This window comes from Microcaecilia unicolor, chromosome 3 (genome assembly GCF_901765095.1).
Source record: "Microcaecilia unicolor chromosome 3, aMicUni1.1, whole genome shotgun sequence".
Taxonomy (NCBI): domain Eukaryota; kingdom Metazoa; phylum Chordata; class Amphibia; order Gymnophiona; family Siphonopidae; genus Microcaecilia; species Microcaecilia unicolor.
Genome location: NC_044033.1, coordinates 265,486,497 through 265,507,834, shown reverse-complemented (window position 1 = coordinate 265,507,834; position 21,338 = coordinate 265,486,497). Strand labels below are relative to the sequence as shown.

The following is a 21,338-nucleotide window of genomic DNA, read 5'->3' as shown; positions in this document are numbered from 1 at the left end:
CCTGCATCACTTGAGGTGTTTTAGAGGTTTCAGTCATGTTGACTGAATTCTTTCCTTTTCTTCTTCCTTGTGGCATTTTTCAGTACCTTCAAAATCAAAACATGAAACTAAGTTTAAATAATGCAGTAAACTACCAGAAATTGGAATCCTTCTTGTAAATAAATTTGAAATAATAATAATAAAAAAAAGGACTGGAACACTCATATTAGGCAAGATAGTCACACTCTTTCTGCAAAATTTGAATGAAAATGTGAACTGTAGGTTATGTATCTTTTTGTTAATATGTGTGGTGCAATACCAGGAAGCTATAAAATGAAGGCCAGAGGCTTCTTTATATACAACAGTAATTCAGCAGGATGGATCAGTCCTGTTAGACCAGGGGTGGGCAACCACGGTCCTTAAGGCCCACAACCCTGGCTTAAGGAGAATAGCTTAGTAAGGTTAATGTCCAACAACTCTTCAGAGCCTCCTTTTATTATCCAAGAAGATCCTGGATACAGTCTAACACAGGGATGGGCAACCACAATCCTCGAGAGCCACAACCTAGTCGGGTTTTCAAGATTTCCACAATGAATATGCATGAGATTGATTTGCATATGCTGCTTCCATTGTATGCTCATAGAGCTCATGCATATTCATTGTGGAAATCTTGAAAACCCGACTAGGTTGTGGCTCTCGAGGATTGTGGTTGCCCATCCCTGTGTTAGACTGTATCCAGGATCTTCTTGGATAATAAAAGGAGGCTCTGAAGAGTTGTTGGACATTAACCTTGCTAAGCTATTCTCCTTAAGCCAGGGTAGTTTTTTGGAAAATTTGGAGGAGTCTATTCATTCTTCTGTATTGAGAAAAGGGAATAGCAGATGGCTACTTACATACATTCTACCAACCAATCTCCAATCTACCACTTCCTTGTCATCCACCCAACCAGTCTAGACTAAAGGGTTAGATTCATCCACCAGTGGAAGGAGACAGAGAAAAAGTAGTTCCAAGTAACTTGCCCCTTAAGAGTATCGTGCAACCTGGAATGTTCAGTATTTTTCTCTGTCTCCTAGCAAATGGTGGACAGATCGTACAGCTCCTCTCCGGTGCTTGGCTGGCATCTCCTGCCCTGGTTTGTCCAGGTGGTAGTTGAGCCGGGGGTTATAGCTGAATTCTTTATGCCTGCTGTGGATGATATCCAGTGGTGCAGGGTTCCTCATCCCTCAGCTGGGGTGACAGCTGGTGGTGCTATCTCTCTCCCCCCCCCCCCCCCCCCCCCCCCCGGCTTCATTCTGGCCCTCTGTGGCATCCTTGGGGAGTGTCTTGGAGTAAATGGATGACTGGTGGCCAGGTGAACATCAAATATAAATCTTTATTTGTTTCCTTAAAAGTCTAGTAATTTTATATGACTGGTTGTTCAAGAATACTGTGAAAATGCATGACAGGGTTACAGTGGCAGGAAATAGAAAACAAAAGTAGATCTTACATGGAAAATAGCATATTTTGCTTTACATTTCTCCCAGGGGATTTTTTTGCTCATTTGATGTTTTCCCACTCCTATTCAGTCTGCAGCGGTTGTTTGATTTTGTCAGGATGCTTGTTTCCATTCGGGCTCCGTTCTTTGGTTAGCAATCTGGGTTCTCTTGGCGACGCCCTATCACTCTATTCTATGCGGGGTTCTCAGGTCTGTTCAGGAGGCCATTTTGTTTTCCGGTCCTGAATTCTTCTGCTCGTGTTCCCCTCGGCGGTGCAAGGGTTGGTTATTGCTTGACTTGTTCGTTCTCTTTTTATTTTCGGAGAGCAGCTGACCTCGCGCTGCTGCCCTAACAACAACAACAAAAAGATTAATCAACTCCCTTTCAGGGTGCATTTCCCTCAGTGCATACGTTGGAGGGTCAGTTCGATGTTTCGTCCATTCACCCATATTTTCACACTTTTCCTAGAGGGCTGCGCATGGGATTCATGCCCCACTTGGATATGTGCCTGCCGTTCTCCTGGACAGTGGGACTCCTGGGGGTTTCCGGTCTGTGTACTTGGCTGGCACAGGAGTTTGTTTTTTTCCCTTTCTCCGAGAACACTGCAACTCTCTCTCATCTTTTGGGGGTGCTTCTGTTAGCTGCAGAGACTGTGGTCTTACTAGCTGCAGTAGTTTTTTTTTTTTTTTGGGGCCATACTATCTCTCTTCTGCAGCGCCTCCTCCTGGTCCCGGAGGCCAGGGTCTCTCTGTGCAGTTTGTTTTACTCTTCATAGCGGCGCGGTGTCATTGGGACAGCTGCGTGTCTGCAGCTGTGAACTTGGTTCTGTGAAGTGGCTACGGCTTCTTCTGTGCTGTGCTCCAGCTCTCATTTGTGCTCTGGCTGCAGCTCGTCTCTGGGCAGTTCCTGCAGCCTTTCTCAGTACACTGCCTGCTTTTTGTCTCGGGCTGTGCCGCCAGCCCTTTTTGGTTAATGGGCTGCAGCTCATCCCGGGATTGTGTTTCCGGCCCTTCTCAGTAAACTGGCTCCAGCTCTCTCAGGATGGTTCTTGGTCTGCAGCTCAGTGTCTGCACCCCTGTCTGAGCAGCTCTGTCTAGTCATTTTCTCATACCGAGTCCACATCTTGGACACAGCACTAGCCACAGCCACCAGCTTTGGCTCATCTCCAGCTGTGGCATGGCTTCCTCAGTGGTATGGAGGGGTGTCCAGAACTTCACTATGGTTAGAATCCATTGGCGTGGCTACGTCGGTCTTTGCCCCTTCTCATGGCTGCATAGTTCCTTGGGCTGAAGTAGGCTTCTTGTCCCAGTCCAGACGTACTTCTTTGAGCTCTACCCTTACTGTGTCGCGGACAGTCAAGGTTACATATGCAGATGTAATGTATCTAGCCATTCTCTTGTTCAGCAGGCCGAAGGTCCATCTAGGTCTTTTTCTGCAGTCTGTTGCTTGGCTCCCATCTTGTTCAGGCGCCGAATGGTCCACTCTAGGTCTTTTTCTGCAGTCTGTTGCTGGTTGATTTGGGGAGGTGGCTGCATTTCTCACTGCTTCCTGCTCTCTCCATGCTGAGGTTGCCTAGGACATATCTGCAGGTGCAGTGCGCCTTCATGGCTACAGGTGGAGTGCTACTCCATGTCGGTAGGTTGACAGCAGCTACATATTGGCATGTAGAGTTCACCTTCATCTCTTCAGGTTGAGCACACCGATCTCTAGGTAGAGTCTCTCCCATTTCTGCAGGTGGGGGCATGGCTTCATCCCTGGCTGTTGGGCACATATCCATCCCTACATGGTGCGCGTAGCTCCATCTTGTTGTCTGGTACTCCTCTTTCACTCTGTTGCCTACTCCTACCTCTCCTCTGGGTGGGAGCGGCTCCTTTGCAGCTTCAGATACATCTCTGGTTCTAATGTTGGCCACAACTACAATTCTATATTTGGAGCGGGCCTTTATCCCTGCCTGGGCAGCTCTGCTTTGTCTCCGTGGTTTTGGGTGCCACCTATCTTTATGGGTTGGTCCAGTCTCTATATCATATGGGGGCAATTGGCATGTAGAGCGCTCCTCCACTTTTGGTGTTGTGTGCACTATTTTTTTCTTCTGTGGTGTCCTCTGTGTATTGTTTATAGGGTGCCAATTGAGTCCCTGTACACAGAGTGCTGGCTATCTTTTGTGTTTGCTTCTTTTCTCTTCTGGCAGTAGATCACTATTTTTTTTTTTTGTTCGGCTTCTCCTTGACCTCTCTCTGGGACACTCCTCCCTTTCATCTCTAGTTGGTCCATATGAGTACGGCTGGGTATAAATTTTTCCCTCCTGGATGGCCATGGGGAGAATGGCCATAGCTTAGTTTGGGGGCTCCCTTCTTGAGGTGCCCTTTTGTTTGGTCCATGCCTTGGGGTATTCTTCTGCTTAAGCAAAGCAGCTGTTTTCCAGGGCTTGATTAGAGTATTCTGTTTTGTCTTTTCACTGGATTCCTTCTGGCAAGGTGCTATGCCAAGCTTTTAGTTCATCTTTTTGTTTTTTTTGTAGAGGGCATGCATTGCACTTCAAACTTGAACAGACATACTGTGTCTCTAGCTACCATGCAGGGTTGACTGCTGGGTAACTTTCTCTCCTACTCGGTCCTTATTCTCCGAGGTCTCCTTTTCCTTCCTCGCCATACTTCTCCTTGCCTTCTCAGAAAGTTGCCTTGCCCTCTTTTCACATGGGCAACTATGCCTTCCTCTGGGCACGGAGGAGTGCAGCTTCCTCCTGTTTCCTGGGTGCGTTGGTTACAAGACATCTTCAGTTTTGGAAGATGCCAGTTTTGACAGTTGTTCACTGTTTCTGAGTACACTCTAGCATGCTTACACAAGCTCTTGGGGATTCAGGATGCTGAGACTTCTGGTTCTCTCTCTTTTGCCTCGTGCCAGTACATTCTAGGTACTTTCTGTTGACTTAGACTCTCTTCCTAGAGGATTCCGGAATCTTTGGTTGGGTACTCTGTCTTCCACTTTTGATCTTCTGGGGTTCCATCCTTGGGTTTCCCCGCTCTAATAGGGACACTGCTTTGCTACATCTCAGTCTGAACTCGAGAGAAATTTCACCCATCCCTGCTGGATTCTAATCCAGCCCTGTTGTTCCCACTAGAATCCCTTCATCCCACTCAAACCTGCAAGTAATCTCCTCTTTCCCTGCCCATCCCTTTGCTAAAGTACCCGACTTGTGGTAAAATAACTCAACAGTCTTCCATGTTGACTTCCTCTCTCAGTGCTTAGGGGGATTTCAGTGCTATTGCACCATATCCATTAACAAAAATTTTTTAGTGCTATTATAATTATGTATAAACGAAGATATTTTTCCAGCTATACAGAGGAGACGTTCCTGGCACAGCGACTTGTGCTGAAACATGATTTCATGTTGGATTAAAGATGTCTCCGAGATTGAATAACTACTTGTGAAAACAAGAATTATACAAGAAATAGAAAAAGAAAAAAAGAACAGTGAAAGCTCTTCTAAGCTAAGTACATTAGATGCTATAAAACTGAATATTGAAAATTGAAATTGCTATTGAAAGTAGAAAGATAAAATGTTGAAAAACATGGATCAATGACGAATACATGCCCACCATAACGAAATACCTGGCTTATAATATATAGCCTGAATGGTGGTGATATGATTATCTGATGGATCCAATACTCAAAACCCTTTAAGTGTTATGTAAAAGACATTGATAAGGATTGATTGGAGCTGGGTATTGATAAGGATTAGATTATAATTACCATGGCACAAGTGAAGGAGAGAGGTAGGCTGGCTTAGCACTAAACTTCCATGGGATCCCCACAGGACCTGTGTCCATCTCTGTGGGACCCCCACAGGACCTGGAGGGCATTCCCGCTAACCCCGTTCCCATGCAATTCTGTAGTCTGGACTGGTCTGGTGGATGACAAGGAAGGAAAAATTGTCTTACATGATCATTTTCTTTCCTTTAATCCAACCAAACCAGTCCAGACACTCTTCCTTTTTCGGTTCTTCCAGTTTGGTGTCTTGTAGGTCTCACATCCTTCATCTGTGCAGGTGGTTGTGGTTGTCATCACTGACTGCAGCTAAGTCAGTTCTTCATCACTGCATGGCATCGCGACTCTGTGAGGCTCCTGCTTCAGTTTGAGCCTTGACCCATGCCCTTGTTTCAGGAGTGAGTTGGGAGGTCGGGGATTGTAGGCTGCATGGCAGGTTATCTCCCACAGTTCCCCTTAATAGGGATTTTGGATGGTCCTTCGTTATGTGAGCCCTCTTAGGTGGGCACACCTACACTTGAGGCTCTGTGGCTATCTTGATGGCTTCCATGACTGACTTTGTGGCCCTTTATTGTTACAGTACAGAGCACCATTGCTTGGCTTCTAAATACTGAACATTTCAGGCTGCATGATACCCTTAAGGGGTGAGTTACTAGGAAATACTTTTTCTCTGTCTCCTGCTGCTAATGTCTGGACTGGTCTGGTTGGATTAAAGGAAAGAAAATTATCAGGTAAGTCATAATTTTTCCACGAGTGTGAACTTGTTATGGAGGTAGATTGGATATTAATCAAGTGGAATTTAGAGTGGGCTAGGTAGAGTTCACACAGAGTGATTATAGACTTGATCAGTTATGAACCGGGTAGTGATCATTAGGTTTTGCTTATATTAGATCAAGCTCTTTTTGATCTAGTTGGCCATTCAGTTTTGTTGACCAGATGTAAATGACAGGGGTCATCAGGAAATGTTTTGGAATTATTCAACCCCTTTTATTCATTCCAGTCCAATGGAAATTGGAAAGAATTATTCAAAAGGGGTCGAATGTCTGTCGATCCGTCTGGGAGCAAAATAACTCTCTCAAAATTTAATGGGATGGGATTGAATGGTATAAGGGGAAAACTGATTTTAAAACACACTAAATTTGAAAGGGGTTCCAGAGAAATGAGCCCTGCCAAAATATGGCCCAGTGCATTTTTGTGGGAAAAGGCATGCCAACTTCTGTAGCAGAATTAAATGTAGGAGTTAGAGAATAGGACAGGGCCGTTGAAAAGATGGAATTCACTACTCCTTTTAAATCACAAAGTGCCTCCACAGCCCAAAAAACTACCTGTTGCAACTGCCACATAACTTCATAAACTGTCCTAGCCCCCCAAACCACAGCCAGCAACTGTCTCATCCAAAAACTACCCACTGCAAGTGCCATACCACTAAACTACCCAACCCCCTAAAACTCCCCTTCAGACTGTCCCACTCAAAAAAAAAATAACCAAACAAAATAAATACCTGCCCTACTCCCAAAACTGCCCACTCTGCACAATTACCCTACCTGTAACTCACACAGTACCATACAAACTGCCCTAAACACTATATAAGAACATAAGCATTGCCATACTGGGTCAGACCGAAGGTCCATCAAACCCAGTATCTTGATTCCAGTAGTGGCCAATCCAGGTCACAAATACCTGGCAAGATCCCAGAACAGTAAAGCAGATTTTATACTGCTTATCCTAGAAATACCAAAAGATATACACAGAGTGTGTGAATGCAAATATATTACCCCTAAGAGCTATTTGACTAAGGTGACGAAGAGTCTCGTATGTAATCCACGATGAGAATACTTTCATTCAACAGGTTCCCTCCATGATGTTTTCCAGGGTTCGTCGTAAATTAGGGTTTCTTAAGGCAGCTTTAATAAGTCATTACTCCTTTAAGAGACACACCACGCACGGAGGGTCAGCGTGATACCATCAGCTGTTTCCTGCCATGAGCATTAATAAAAAGACGCCATCGCCATTTGATTTATCACAACAAGTCAGCACACATATATGTCTGGGGCAGTAATCGGGTAAGCCATCAGCAAATATAGTTAAAAAATGCAAATATTGAGAGAGGTTATAACAAGAGGGCTGTGTTAATGCGTAGGTGACTTCACCCTCTTTTTTCTCTTTCTCTTTATACCGACAGAATTGGTGGCACTCCCCCTTGATAAAGTGAATACGAAACGGGGACCTGTCGGGGTTTAAGAGTGCACCAACCTGCCTAAGATAAGTGCAGTGTACATTAATTAATATGTAGAGAATTTTGTGTAAGTCACTGCTTTGGTAGTATAGTTAGGATGGTGGAGGCTGAGTCAATGATTAAGACATGAACACGAAGAATTGATTCACCTGTTGAATGAAAGTATTCTCATCATGGATTACATATGAGACTCTTCCTCACCTTATTCAAATAGCCCTTAGGGGTAATATATTTGCATTCACACACTCTGTGTATATCTTTTGGTATTTTGTATCACGGGACAGAGTGACGGTCCACAATCATTTAACAGGTATCCTAGAAATAAGCAGTGGATTTTCCCAAGTCCATCTTAATAATGGCTTATGGACTTTTCTTTTAGAAAATTATTCAAACCTAAACTCTGCTAAGCTAACTGCTTTTACCATATTCTCTGTCAACGAATTCCAGAGTTTAATTACTCGCTATGTGAAGAAATATTTTCTCCAATTTGTTTTAAATTTACTACTTCTAGCTTCTTTGTATTCCCCCTAGTTCTAGTATTTATGGAAAGAAAACAAGCAATTCACTACTCCCTACAACTGGCCCACCACCTCACAGCTACCCCTAAATCTGTTGGCAGGGCTAGATTAACTCATTGGCAAACTTTGCACTTGGGTGTACATGTGAGGGGAAGGGATGTGAAATGTGCTTAGGATGCAGGGAGGTTAAGGCTGATGGTACAGACTGACCGAAACCAAAACTGCCACCAGAACTGAAAGCTTTCAGGCCAAAACTAAAACTGTAGCCGAAACTCATCACCTGATTTTGGCCAAAACTGCAAGTTTGGTTGTGTGAATGTGAACCAGTGAGGGTTGCTTAGGTTTGTCAGAGCTTGTAGTCTGCATCCCTGTTTTTAACCCACAGTAATCAAGCCAGAATATAATTATTAAATTACGAAAGACCTTATTTTACCATCCATAGTAAACATAGTAATTGACGGCAGATAAAGACCTGCTGAACGGTCCATCCAGTCTGCCCAACAAGATAAACTAATTTTACATGGTATGTGATACTTATATGTATACTCGAGTTTGATTTGTCCTGCCATTCTCGGGTCACAGACCGTAGAAGTCTGCCCAGCACTGTCTTGTACTAAAAGTTCTGAAGCTAACATCGAAGCTCCTTAAAATTTACACTCCAGCCCATCCATATCTATCGCAGAAGTCTGCCCAGCACTGGGTTGCTTCCCAATTACCGCCATTGCCACCCAATCTCTGCTAAGATTCCGTAGATCCATTCCTACTAACCATGATTACCTTTGTGTTTATCCCATGCATGTTTGAATTCCATTACCGTTTTCATCTCCTCCACCTGGCCGCGGGAGGGCATTCACGTATCCACAACCCTTTCCATGAAAAAATACTTTCTGAAATTACTCCTGAGTCTGCCTCCCTTCAACCTCAATTCATGATCCTCTAGTTCTACCACCGTCCCGTCTCCGGAAAAGGTTTGTTTGTGAATTAATACCTTTCAAATATTTGAACATCTGTATCACGTCACCCCGTTCTTCTTTCATCCAAGGTATGCATTTTCAGGTCGGCAAGTCTCTTGTACGGTTTGCAACTCAAAAAGCGCTAAACCCCTCCGTGAAAAACTGCACAGGCTACCAATCAAAGAACACATTACCTTCAAGATTTGCACTCTTGTTCACAAAATAATCCATGGCCTACCTCTGGCATACATGACTGAACTAATCGACTTACGAATTAGAAACACTTGAATCGGCAAGAACGTACCTAAACCTTCACTTCCCAAGATGTAAGGGACCGAAATACAAATCAACTTACGCGTCCAGCTTTTCCTTCATATGCATTCGGCTCTGGAATACACTACCAAAAGACCTTAAAACCATGAACATTCATCTAAACTTCCAAAAAAAAACCTAAAGATGCACCTCTTCAGAAAGGCATACCCTGCAGGTTCGACATAATCATCGAATAATGAAACGCATCAATTTATACTCGGAATCAGACAACACTTAATCCTTTTCAACATGATACATTCTTGTAAACTGCATGGGACAATCTACACTAAATCTAATTAATTGTACTTCTACTCTGTACTTGTCCACTGGAGTGTCTCTCCTCTCTGAACTTTGTAAGCCACATTGAGCCTACTAATATGCTGGAAAATGTGAGATACAAATGGAACAAATAATAAATACCATTTTGTAGTTTTTCTTTGCACCGCTTCCAGTCTGTTTACATATTTAGCAAGATACGGCCTCCAAAACTGAACACAATACTCCAAGTGGGGCCTCACCAACGACTGGTAGAAGGGCATCAACAGCTTCTTTCTTCTGCTGGTTATATCCCTCTCTGTGCAACCTTAACATAGTAGATGACGGCAGAAAAAGACCTGCACGGTCCATCCAGTCTGCCCAACAAAATAAACTCATATGTGCTACTTTTTGTGTGTACCTTACCTTGATTTGTATCTGTCATTTTCAGGGCACAGACCGTATAAGTCTGCCCAGCACTATCCCCTCCTCCCAGCCACCAGCCCCGCCTCCTACCACCCTACCATCCTTCTGGCCACAGCCGTCAACTTGTCACATTGTTTCTTCACCTTCATATCCTCTGACACCAACACCCCAAGGTCTCTCTCCTGAGTCGAGCTTACTAATCTCTCCTCCCCTATTCAGTATTTCTCTTTCGGGTTTCTGTACCCCAAGTGCATCACTCTGCACTTGGCATTAAATTTTAACTCTCATACTCTGTTTAGAAACTGCTGTTATATTTTTTTAATTTTTTTAATATGCTGTGACTAGTGTGACGATATATAACTTATATTCTGTGAGTGCTCAGTAAAACTGATGTTGCTGAGGCTGGACTATTGAGAAGCAACATACGACTCTAACATCATTGCACCCTCAGCCCTTCCTACCTCCTAATTACAGCTAATACGCTGTCATGATGAAAAATGAACTTATTAACGATGGTAAAAACAGGCACTTAGCTTAGGGCTGCATATTCAGATGATTGGGTGTGCTCTCAGAGAAGCCTCCGTGTCAAAAGGTCCGTGCTCATGTGAAAAGTGCAGAGTAAAATTGTCTTGAAGCAACAGTTCAATATATAAATCCTTGTTTCAACATCTGTTCTGTTCCCAACACAATATGTGTTTCGCTCTTATGGCGTCATCAGGAGAACTTAATCCTATCGAACCGGAGCCCTGCTCTCTCTTGATGGTGATCACTGCATAATGTAAATAGTACAAAAGACCGATGCTACTATCACTCTGTTGTAATACTTCTCATGTGCATGCTTAAAGCTCTTTTCTGGGGCTACTGAGAGCCCTCTTAACCATTGAATTTGATTCCAAACTTGTCATATATTAAAGGCTTACCTAATGGATGGACCACCTGACTCCAGGATAAGCGCATGCTCTGTTTAACTGCATGCCGTACTTTGGTCCCGTTTTGGCGCCATCAATTTCTATGGGGACAAACTTTGGTTTAGCGCACCACTGATAAGTGCAAGATTCGCTTATATGCATGGTTTAAGATCGCTCCTCTGCAGGAAAGACTCCGCATAAGCGCACGCACGGAATATGGAAGCTGATTGGCACTTGACAAACGGGCGGTAAATTTGAAATCTCATTGGTTAACTGCCACAGGCAGAATAAGCGAAAGAAAGTTGTAGAGTGTACACTGGAGTTGTCGTCATCGCGCAACTGTAAGACTTTAACACTGGCTGAACAAATAGAAGTTCTTAAAAAATCAGAAAACAAACAAAGTTAAGCATCTATTGCTAAAGAATATGGTGTCAATCCCAGTCAAATTTCACATATCTTGAAGCAGAAAGATCAGCTTGTACAGCGCTGCGTAACTCTAGTAGCGCTATAGAAATGCTAAGTAGTAGTAGTAGCTTCTGGAAGACTGGCAAAACAATACAAATCCACACAGGAAACAAAAACGGGCGGGAAAAGCAGAGGAGGTAGAAGATGCTCTTCTTCGGTGGTTTTCTCAAGTCAGGAGCAGACAGTTTCCTGTCAGTGGTCCACTGCTTATGGAGAAAGCTAATCAGCTATTTGAAAGTCTTGGAGTAACTAAATTCAGAACCACTGTTGGATGGTTGGAAAGATGGAAGGAGAGGAACAAAATAAAATTCAAGAAACAGCACTTAAATGGAGTGCACTATATATCTACTGAGCCTGTTTGGATACAGAGCCCTGTTGTTGACTACTTATTTGAATACTGTTTCCAGCTGCTGTTCTCATATTGGTTGATATGTTGTTTTCACTTCTTCCACTGCCAATAAAAAAAAAAAAGGAGTGTGGATAGGTTTAGAGAGAGAGAAGGTAAAAGGATGGGTAATGATGTCTGGACATTTTTTTTTTTTATTTTTAGTTTAAAACCTCTATCTGTAATTATGTGAGTGATCCTGCCCTGCCTGCTTCTAGTGTAACTAGGGATGGGTACCCAAAAATGTTTCATCTTTATTTTTTTCAGTGTCGGATAAATGTCTTTGAGTACACACTATGCACACATAGAGGGGCATTTTCGGCCGGGGTGCCCATCTCCAAGGACGGCGCCGCGAAGGGGCGGAACCAATCGTATTTTCAAAAAAGATGGCCGGCCATCTTTTTTTTTTCGATAATATGGTTGGGGCCGGCCAAATCTCAACATAAATGTTGAGATTGCCGGGTTTGAGATGGCCGACTTCGGTTTTCGCCCATAATGGAAACCAAAGTCGGCCATCTCAAAAACGAACAAATCCAAGGCATTTGGTCATGGGGGGGGGGCAGAATTCGTAGTGCACTGTTCCCCCTCACATGCCAGGTGCACCAACCGGGCACCCTAGGGGGCATTTCTAAAAATTAAAAAAAAAACATTAAAATAGCTCCCAGGTGCAAAGCTCCCTTACTTTGGTGCCGAGCCCCCCCCCCCCCCAACCCACTCCCCACAACTATACACCACTACCATAGCCCTAAGGGGTGAAGGGGAGCACCTACATGTGGGTACAGTGGGTTTTGAAGGGCTCCCATTTTCCACCACAAGTGTAACAGGTGGGGGGGGGGTGGGCCTGGGTCTGCCTGCCTGAAGTACACTGCACCCACTAAAACTGCTCCTGGGACCTGTATACTGCTGCGATGGACGTGAGTATGACATTTGAGGCTGGTATAGAGGCTGGCAAAAAACAGTTTTTAAAGTTGTTTTTTTGAGGGTGGGAGGGGGTTAGTGACCACTGGAGGAGTCAGGGGAGGTGATCCCCAATTCCGGTGGTCATCTGGTCAGTTCGGGCACTTTTTTGGGACTTGGACCTGGAAAAAAAAGGCACCAAATTCTCGTCAAGGCCGGCTTTTTTCCATTATCGGGCGAAGCCGGCCATCTCAAAGCACGCTCCCGTCCCGCCTTTGCTACCCTACCGAAACGCCCCCTTGAAGTTTGGCCGGCTCCGCGACGGAAAGCAGTTGGTGCCGGCCAAACTCGGCTTTCGATTTATACCGATTTGGCCGGCTTTAGGAGATAGTGCTTACTCTTTCATGCATGCACGCCCCTCAGGAAATAGTGCACCCTTTTAAGAAAAGTACATACTGTGTGCACGTAATGCACTCTCATAACCATGAACAATGTTTGTTTGAAATGACTACCCATCCCTAATGGTAACTTTCAGTAAAGACTGTAGGTAAGATCCAGCCAATGAAAAGTCAGTGAGGAGCAAAAGACTGGAAGACAGCTCTAGTCACAAGAAGGGAGGCAATCATCTGGAGGAAGTTTCTACGCTGTAGAAGTGAAATGTCTGTGTATGGTGAGAGGTGCAAGAGAAATGAATCCCCTCCAAAAAAAATACTCCAATACATTTCTATGGGAGAAGCAGTGTACATATAGGGGACAATTCTTTCTAAGTAGCAAAAAGATAGTCACTAAACAGTTGAGCACTAAGCTAGTATTCTATTAAGGCATAATTGTGCTAAAGCCATTATAGAATAGGTAGGGTCAATGCTGACTTAGGCTAGTAAATGTAATCATGACCACTTGTGCCTCCTGTATGGCAGATATAAATGTTCCCATCTAAATGTGGCACTGTACACCCATACAGGAACTGGTAATATTCTATATAGTGTGCAAAAATGTAGTCAGTACCCATGCCCTCCCTCTCCCACATTAATGCCCTCTTGCAGTTATGTGCTATAGCATTTAGATGCTAGTTTATAGAATTGTGCCTAAGTGCAGTTACACTAAACTGCTGTTTTTGTCCCATTGTGGTACATATCTTTCCTGGCAGCTCAGAGAATACATGCAGAATTTCTGCCTATTTTGTGCACTGTATAGAATTAGAACACAGTGTACACATATCCACACATATATGTATTTGCATGCCAAGGGGTTGGAAAGAATTCCATGATCTTCTTTCCCCACTTGTTAGAGATTTCACATAGGCACCCTTTTTAAAAAAATTACCTCATTTAAAATTTTAATACTGTGGGTGATAGGATGGCATTGGAGTGTTGCTTTCTTTAAGTGCATAGACTAGAAGTTTCACAAAACGTTTCGGAGACATTACATTATATTTCATTAGATTTTTATTGCCTTCTCAGCAACCTAATTTGGAAGTAGAGAGAAACCAACAGATTAGGGAGGCCACAGTAACATAGTAACGTGGAGGGGCATAATCGAACGTCGCCGGCCAAATAGATTGCCGGCGATCTATGTTTGCGTCGGCGCTACAGCTGGCCGGAACCGTATTATCGAAAAAGATGGCTGGCCATCTTTTTTTTTTTTCGATAATACGGTTTCCATATCATCAAGCTGATCAATCCATAGACTGGTGGGTTGTGTCCATCTACCAGCAGGTGGAGATAGAGAGCAAACTTTTGCCTCCCTATATGTGGTCATGTGCTGCCGGAAACTCCTCAGTATGTTCTCTATCTCAGCAGGTGGTGGTCACACACAGCAGCAGCTCTGGCTAGGCCTCCAAGCCTAATTTTTAGGTTTTGTTGAGTGCCTGGGGTTGAGGGCTCTTTTGAGCAAGTGCAAACCTGGTGGTGCCAGGTCCCTCCTTTTCTCCCCCCTCCCGCTGGCTCCGTTAAAAAAAAAAAAAAAAAAATTTTGAACGTCCTTAAAGGCGTTTATTTCGACGTTTATTTAAACGTTTATTGCAGCTACTCACTGGGACACCAGGTCGTTACAGCTCGGAGCGGACAGCAGGTAATTTTTACCTTTTTATAGCGGGCAGGGGGTTCCCCGATTTATCTCCACGTGGCATATGGCGTCGGAGGGCGAGGGCGTAAAGAGTCGCTCCCCGGATCGCTTGGGCGCTTCTAGAGGGGATGCGGGGGTCTTAAAGCCTGATTCGCCCTTGTTGGGTGACAGTTTCGTGGCCGATGAATGTCCCCGGTCCTTCCTCCGGCGTGGCGATTTTTTCACGCCATAAACGCCTATCCCCCGCTCCTCGCCTCCGCCATCTTGGCCGGCCACGCGGCTCGGACGGCTTCTTCTTGGGCCGCCCTTGAGGTTGGAGACATTGATGCCATGAACGCCCTTAATTTGGGCGACGGCACAAAAGCGGCTAAAGTTAAGCGCCGTTCTTCCCGCGCGGCTCCTTCGCGGAGTGTCGCGCCGGACGCCATTTTGGATGCGCAGCATGTCTCTCCCCCGCTCTTGCGAGCGCCGGTTGAGGGTGCGTCTAGGGCTGTTGCCCAGGCTGCGGAAGTACACAGTCTGGGGGGTTTCTCCCCCGAGTTTGTTTTGCTGCTGCATCAGGCCTTCCTTATGCAAAACGCTGCCCCTGCTCCCTCGTCTGGTAAAGAGGTTGAGGTTCCCAGAGGTAAACGCCCTCGGGTTGATTCCCAGGCCTTGGAGGACTTTGTCTCCTCCGATGTAGATGAGGGCAGCGTATCTGAGGTCTCCCAACGGTCCTTTGCGGATTCCTTGGAGGAGACGGATCCCCGCTCGGATGGAGCGGATGACCCCTCTGCAGCGCGGCTTTTTAGCTCAGAGGATTTGTCCAACCTGTTGGTACAGGCCATGGACACTTTGAAGATTTCCTCTCCGGAGGACGTCTCTCCCTCAGCCCCTGTTGGCTCTGCCATTATGCTGGGGACGAAGCGCCCGCCTAGAACCTTCCACGTGCATGATGCCATGCACACCTTAATTGCGGCTCAATGGGATGTCCCGGAAGCGAGCCTTAAAGTGGCTAGGGCTATGTCCCGCCTCTATCCTTTGACTGAAAGTGAACGTGAGGCCTATCTGTGGCCTACCGTGGATTCTTTAATCACTGCGGTGACTAAGAAAACGGCGTTGCCGGTGGAAGGTGGCACGGCCCTAAAGGACGCCCAAGACAGAAGATTGGAGGCGGCCTTAAGGTCGTCCTTTGAGGCAGCTGCTTTAAGTTTGCAGGCCTCAATTTGCGGCTCCTATGTGGCCAGGGCGTGCCTGACTATGGTGCAGCGGGCTTTCCCCTCGGATCTTTCCTTGAGGGCTGATTGGCCGGCCCTGGAATCGGGCTTAGCCTATTTGGCAGACTTGCTGTATGATGTCTTGAGGGCCTCAGCGAAAGGCATGGCTCAGACAATCTCTGCGCGGCGGTGGCTTTGGCTGAAACATTGGTCTGCTGACCACGCCTCTAAATCCCGCCTGGCTAGATTGCCTTTTAAAGGCAAGCTGCTCTTTGGGGTCGAGCTGGACAAAATCGTGACCGATCTCGGCACGTCTAAGGCAAGAAGTTACCAGAGGTCAGGGCTCGGGCTAGTACTCGCCCTGGTACCCTCCAGAGGACGGTTTCAGGAAGCCCGTCGGTACCGCCCGGGCAGGTCGGGCTCCTCTGCCCCCTCTTCCTTCAAGAGGAACTTCTCCCCCAAGCAGCATTCCTTTCGCAGAGACCGCCGTCCCGGAGGTGCTCCCTCCGGTCCTCCCCCAGGGTCTCGTACCCAATGACGGGGCCTTGGTCCACGCCCCAGTGCAGATTGGAGGACGGCTGTCCTCGTTTATGGGCGAGTGGACCACAATAACTTCAGACACTTGGGTGCTGGAAGTCATCAGAGACGGCTACAAGCTAGAGTTCTGCCGACCCTTAAAAGACGGGTTTGTACTCTCTCCCTGCAAGTCTCCGGTCAAAGCTGTGGTAGTGCAGCAGACCTTGAACAATCTGATCCGCCTGGGTGCGGTCGTTCCGGTGCCAGAAAATCAGCTTGGCAAGGGATGTTACTCCTTTTTCTTTGTGATACCAAAGAAAGGAGGTTCTGTACGGCCTATCCTCGACCTCAAAGGGGTCAATTGGGCCTTGAAAGTTCGGCACTTTCGCATGGAGACCCTCCGCTCTGTTATAGCGGCAGTGAAGGCAGGAGAGTTCCTGGCATCCTTGGACATCAAGGAAGCGTACTTGCATATTCCCATCTGGCCTCCTCATCAACGCTTTCTGCGTTTTGCAGTACTGGGCCGACACTTCCAGTTCAGAGCCCTCCCGTTCGGGTTGGCTACTGCTCCGCGAACCTTCTCCAAAGTAATGGTGGTCATCGCGGCCTTCCTGAGGAAGGAAGGGGTTCAAGTCCATCCTTATCTGGACGACTGGTTGATCCAAGCCCCCTCTTATGCAGAGTGCGGCAAAGCTGTGAACCGGGTGGTTGCTCTTTTGAGCTCCCTGGGGTGGATCATCAACTGGGAGTAAAGCCAGCTGCGCCCGACTCAGTCCCTGGAGTATCTGGGAGTTCGATTCGACACCCAAGTGGGCAGAGTGTTCCTGCCAGACAATCGGATTGCCAAGTTTCAGGCTCAGGTGGACTAGTTCCTAGTAGCCTCTCCTATTCGGGCTTGGGACTACGTGCAGCTGTTGGGCTCTATGTCGGCCACGATGGAAGTAGTGCCCTGGGCCAGGGCTCATATGAGACCACTACAACACTCTGTGCTGCAGCGCTGGACTCCGATGTTGGAGGATTATGCTGTGCGCCTTCCCTTGGACCCAGCAGTGCGCAAGGCGCTGAGCTGGTGGACGCAGACAGACAAGTTGTCTGCAGGAATGCCTCTGGTGACCCCGGAGTGGATTGTCGTCACGACAGATGCCTCTTTGATGGGCTGGGGAGCCCACTGCTTGGGAAGGACAGCGCAGGGGCTCTGGTCTCCTGCAGAGGCAAGTGGTCTATCAACCTCCTGGAACTCAGAGCCATTTGGTTGGTGTTGTTGGAGTTCATCCCGGTACTGGTGTTGAAGCCTGTACGGGTCTTGTCGGACAATGCCACGGCTGTGGCCTATGTCAACCGCCAGGGAGGTACCAAGAGCGCCCCTCTAGCCAAGGAGGCCATGAATCTATGCCAGTGGGTGGAAGCGAACCTGGAACAGCTGTCAGCGGCCCACATTGCCGGAGTCATGAATGTCAAGGCGGTCTTTCTCAGTCGCCATACCTTGGAGCCCGGAGAGTGGCAGCTATCTGCTCAGGCGTTCTTGGGCATCACGAAGCGCTGGGGCCAGCCGAGCCTAGATCTGATGGCGTCATCGGCCAATTGCCAAGTGCCGCGCTTTTTCAGCAGAGGACGGGACCCTCGATCCCTGGGAGTAGATGCTCTTCTCCAACGGTGGCCGACACATGAGCTTCTCTATGTGTTCCCGCCCTGGCCCATGTTGGGCAGGGTGCTAGACCGGGTGGCAAAGCATCCCGGCAGGGTAATCCTGGTGGGTCCAGATTGGCCCAGACGTCCCTGGTATGCGGACTTGATCAGGCTCTCAGTCGGCGATCCTCTGCGGCTGCCAGTGGAGCAGGGCCTGTTACATCAGGGTCCCGTGGTGATGGAGGATCTCTCCCCCTTTGGTCTTACGGCCTGGCTATTGAGCGGCAGCGTCTGAGAAAGAAGGGCTTCTCAGACAAGGTCATCGCCACTATGCTGAGAGCAAGGAAGCGCTCTACTTCTACTGCTTACGCCAGGGTTTGGCGTATCTTTGCAGCGTGGTGTGAAGCAGGCTCACTTTCTCCCTTCACTGCTCCAATTTCTTCAGTGTTGGCGTTCCTGCAAGAAGGTCTGGAGGAAGAGCTGTCGCTCAGTTCCTTTAAAGTCCAGGTAGCGGCTCTGGCTTTCTTCAGGGGCCGCCTGAAGGGTGCTTCCCTGGCTTCGCAGCCAGATGTGGTGCGCTTTCTCAAGGGAGTTAATCACCTGCGCCCTCCTCTACACTCAGTGGTGCCTGCGTGGAATCTCAACCTGGTGCTAAGAGCATTGCAGAAGCCGCCTTTTGAACCCTTGTCGAGGGCATCTCTGAAAGACCTGACGTTGAAAGCAGTCTTTTTGGTGGCTATCACTTCAGCCAGAAGAGTTTCCGAGCTCCAGGCACTCTCAGGTCGAGAGCCTTTTCTGCAGTTCACTGAGGCAGGAGTGTCTATTCGCACAGTGCCTTCCTTCCTGCCCAAGATTGTTTTTCGCTTCCATGTGAATCAGCAGCTCTGTCTCCCTTCCTTTCGTAGGGAGGTCTACCCAGAGGAATACTCTGCTCTCAATTTCTGGATGTGAGACGAGTCATCATCAGATGCTTGGAAGTGACCAATGATTTCCGGAAATCGGATCTTCTGTTTGTCCTGTTTACAGGTCCTCGTAAGGGTCTGCAGGCTTCTAAGCCTACAGTGGCAAGATGGGTCAAGGAAGCCATTGCAGCGGCTTAGGTGGCCGCGGGGAAGGCCCATACCTTTGCCAGGCATTACCGCTTGACTGTGGCTGCTCGGGCGGAGGCCCGGTTTGGAGCTTCAGTGTTGCGGTCAGGGATTTCTATGTCCCGCCCTGGGTGAGTACTGCTTCGGTACATCCCACCAGTCTATGGATTGATCAGCTTGATGATATGGAAGGTAAAATTATGTATCATACCTGATAATTTTCTTTCCATTAATCATAGCTGATCAATCCATAGCCCCTCCCAGATATCTGTACTGTTTATATTCTGGTTGAATTTTAGGTTCAAGTTTAGCCTTCAGTTACTTCAGGAGGACTTCGTGTTCAAGTTCTTCTTTCACCTGGATTCTTCAAGAGTTGAGACGAGTTTGTGTAACAGTGAGCTGCTGCATTCCTCTCCCCTCCGTTTTACGGGGCTGGATTGAGATTTAAATTCTGCCGGCACTCCCTCCCGCTTCGTGCGGCTGTAGGGCAGCTTTGTACCCCTCCCGCTTCGGCGGTGTTAGGGTCAGTCAGCTCCTCCCGCGGTTGCGGTTGCAGGATAAGCCAGATCCCCCCGCATCGGCGGGTGTGGTGTCCCTCCCCCGCTCCGCGGGGATGAGCTGGACGGATTCCCCTCCCCCACTTGTGTGGGGATGAGCTGGGTTAATTCCCCTCCCCCGTTTCGGCGGTGGTGAGCTGGGCAGAGTGTCCCTTCGTGGGTGTAATTCTCTAAGTGCTGAGTCCTGCGGATGGAGCTTTGATATCGACATACTGAGGAGTTTCCAGCAGCACATGACCACATATAGGGAGGCAAAAGTTTGCTCTCTATCTCCACCTGCTGGTAGATGGACACAACCCACCAGTCTATGGATTGATCAGCTATGATTAATGGAAAGAAAATTATCAGGTATGATACATAATTTTACCTTAGCCCGGCCAAATGCCGTGGAGTTCGCCAGGTTTGAGATGGCCGGGTTTGTTTTTCAGCGATAATGGAAAGTTATGTCGGCCATCTCAAACCCCGGCCAAATTCAAGGCATTTGGCCGTGGGAGGAGCCAGCATTTTTAGTTCACTGGCCTCCCTGACATGCCAGGACACCAACCAGCCACCCTAGGGGTCATTGCGGTGGACTTCAGAAAAGCTCCCATGTGCAAAGCTCCCTTACTTTGGGAGCTGAGCCCCCCCAAACCCACTACCCACAAATGTACTGCACCCACTAAAATTGCTCCCGGGACCTGCATACAGCCTCTAGGACTTATTGCTGCTGTATAACTTTGGCACACTAGTTCACACCTGAAGACTAATCTCTCTGAAAAAGTCCTTTCTTGAAATAACCACGTTTACTCACAGTTAACTGCAGATCAGAGGTTGTGCCCCACTGGCAAAGAGCCCCCTGGTACTAAGATTAGCAGTAGGTCAGAGCTGAGACAATGGTGTACAATGCCCTCTTTCAGCACCATTCAAGGTAAGAACTACGTTCTCTAACGTGGGTAACACAGGAAAGGGAACTAAAACTGGCTTACAAAAGTGGCCACTACTGCATGGACTACAACAGGAAACAAAACAGGGCACACTCTGACCCAGTTAGCAGGGGGGAAAAGCACCATGGGAGTAGAGCCCAGTACCCTACACCCACCACAATGCATTGCTAATGTGACTCTGCAGGGCACCTAACAGAAAAGGTGTCACACTCACCCGAGAGCCACCTCGCAACCAGGGAAAGGCTGTCGGAGGATACAACAAAGTTCTGCTGTCATGGAGGTGGGTACGGCATTTGAGGCTGGCATACAGACTGGCAAAAAAGGTTTTTAGTTTTATTTTTTTAGTTTGGAAGGGGGTTGGTGACCACTGGGGGAGTATGGGGAGGTCATCCCCGATTCCCTCCAGTGGTCATTTGGTCAGTTGGGGCACCTTTTTGAGGCTTGGTCGTGAAAGTAAAAGGACCAAGTAAAGCCGGCGAAATACTGCTTAACGCCACTTTTTTTTTTCCATTATTGGCGAAAGCCGGCCATCTGGTAGCCACGCCCATGTCCCGCCTTCGCTAATCTACTGACACGCCCCCTTGAACTTTCGCCAGCAAAGCAACGGGAAAGCGGTGATGCTGTCAAAAATGCCGCTTTCCATTATACCGATTTCGCCGCTTTTCCGAAATCGCCGGCCATCTCCCGATTTTATGTCGGGAAATGGTCAGCGATCACTTTTGAAAATAAGCTGGATAGTAACATAGTAGATGACGGCAGAAAAAAGACCTGCACGGTCCATCCAGTCTGCCCAA

At 47.3% G+C, this 21,338-nt stretch overlaps 1 protein-coding gene across 1 annotated transcript in view; it reads left to right on the top strand.

Moving 5' to 3' along the window:
• Window positions 1-21,338, top strand: part of NUP43 (nucleoporin 43) — a 165,622-nt gene that overhangs the window by 25,999 nt on the left and 118,285 nt on the right. The gene's annotated exons all lie outside the window — the stretch shown is intronic.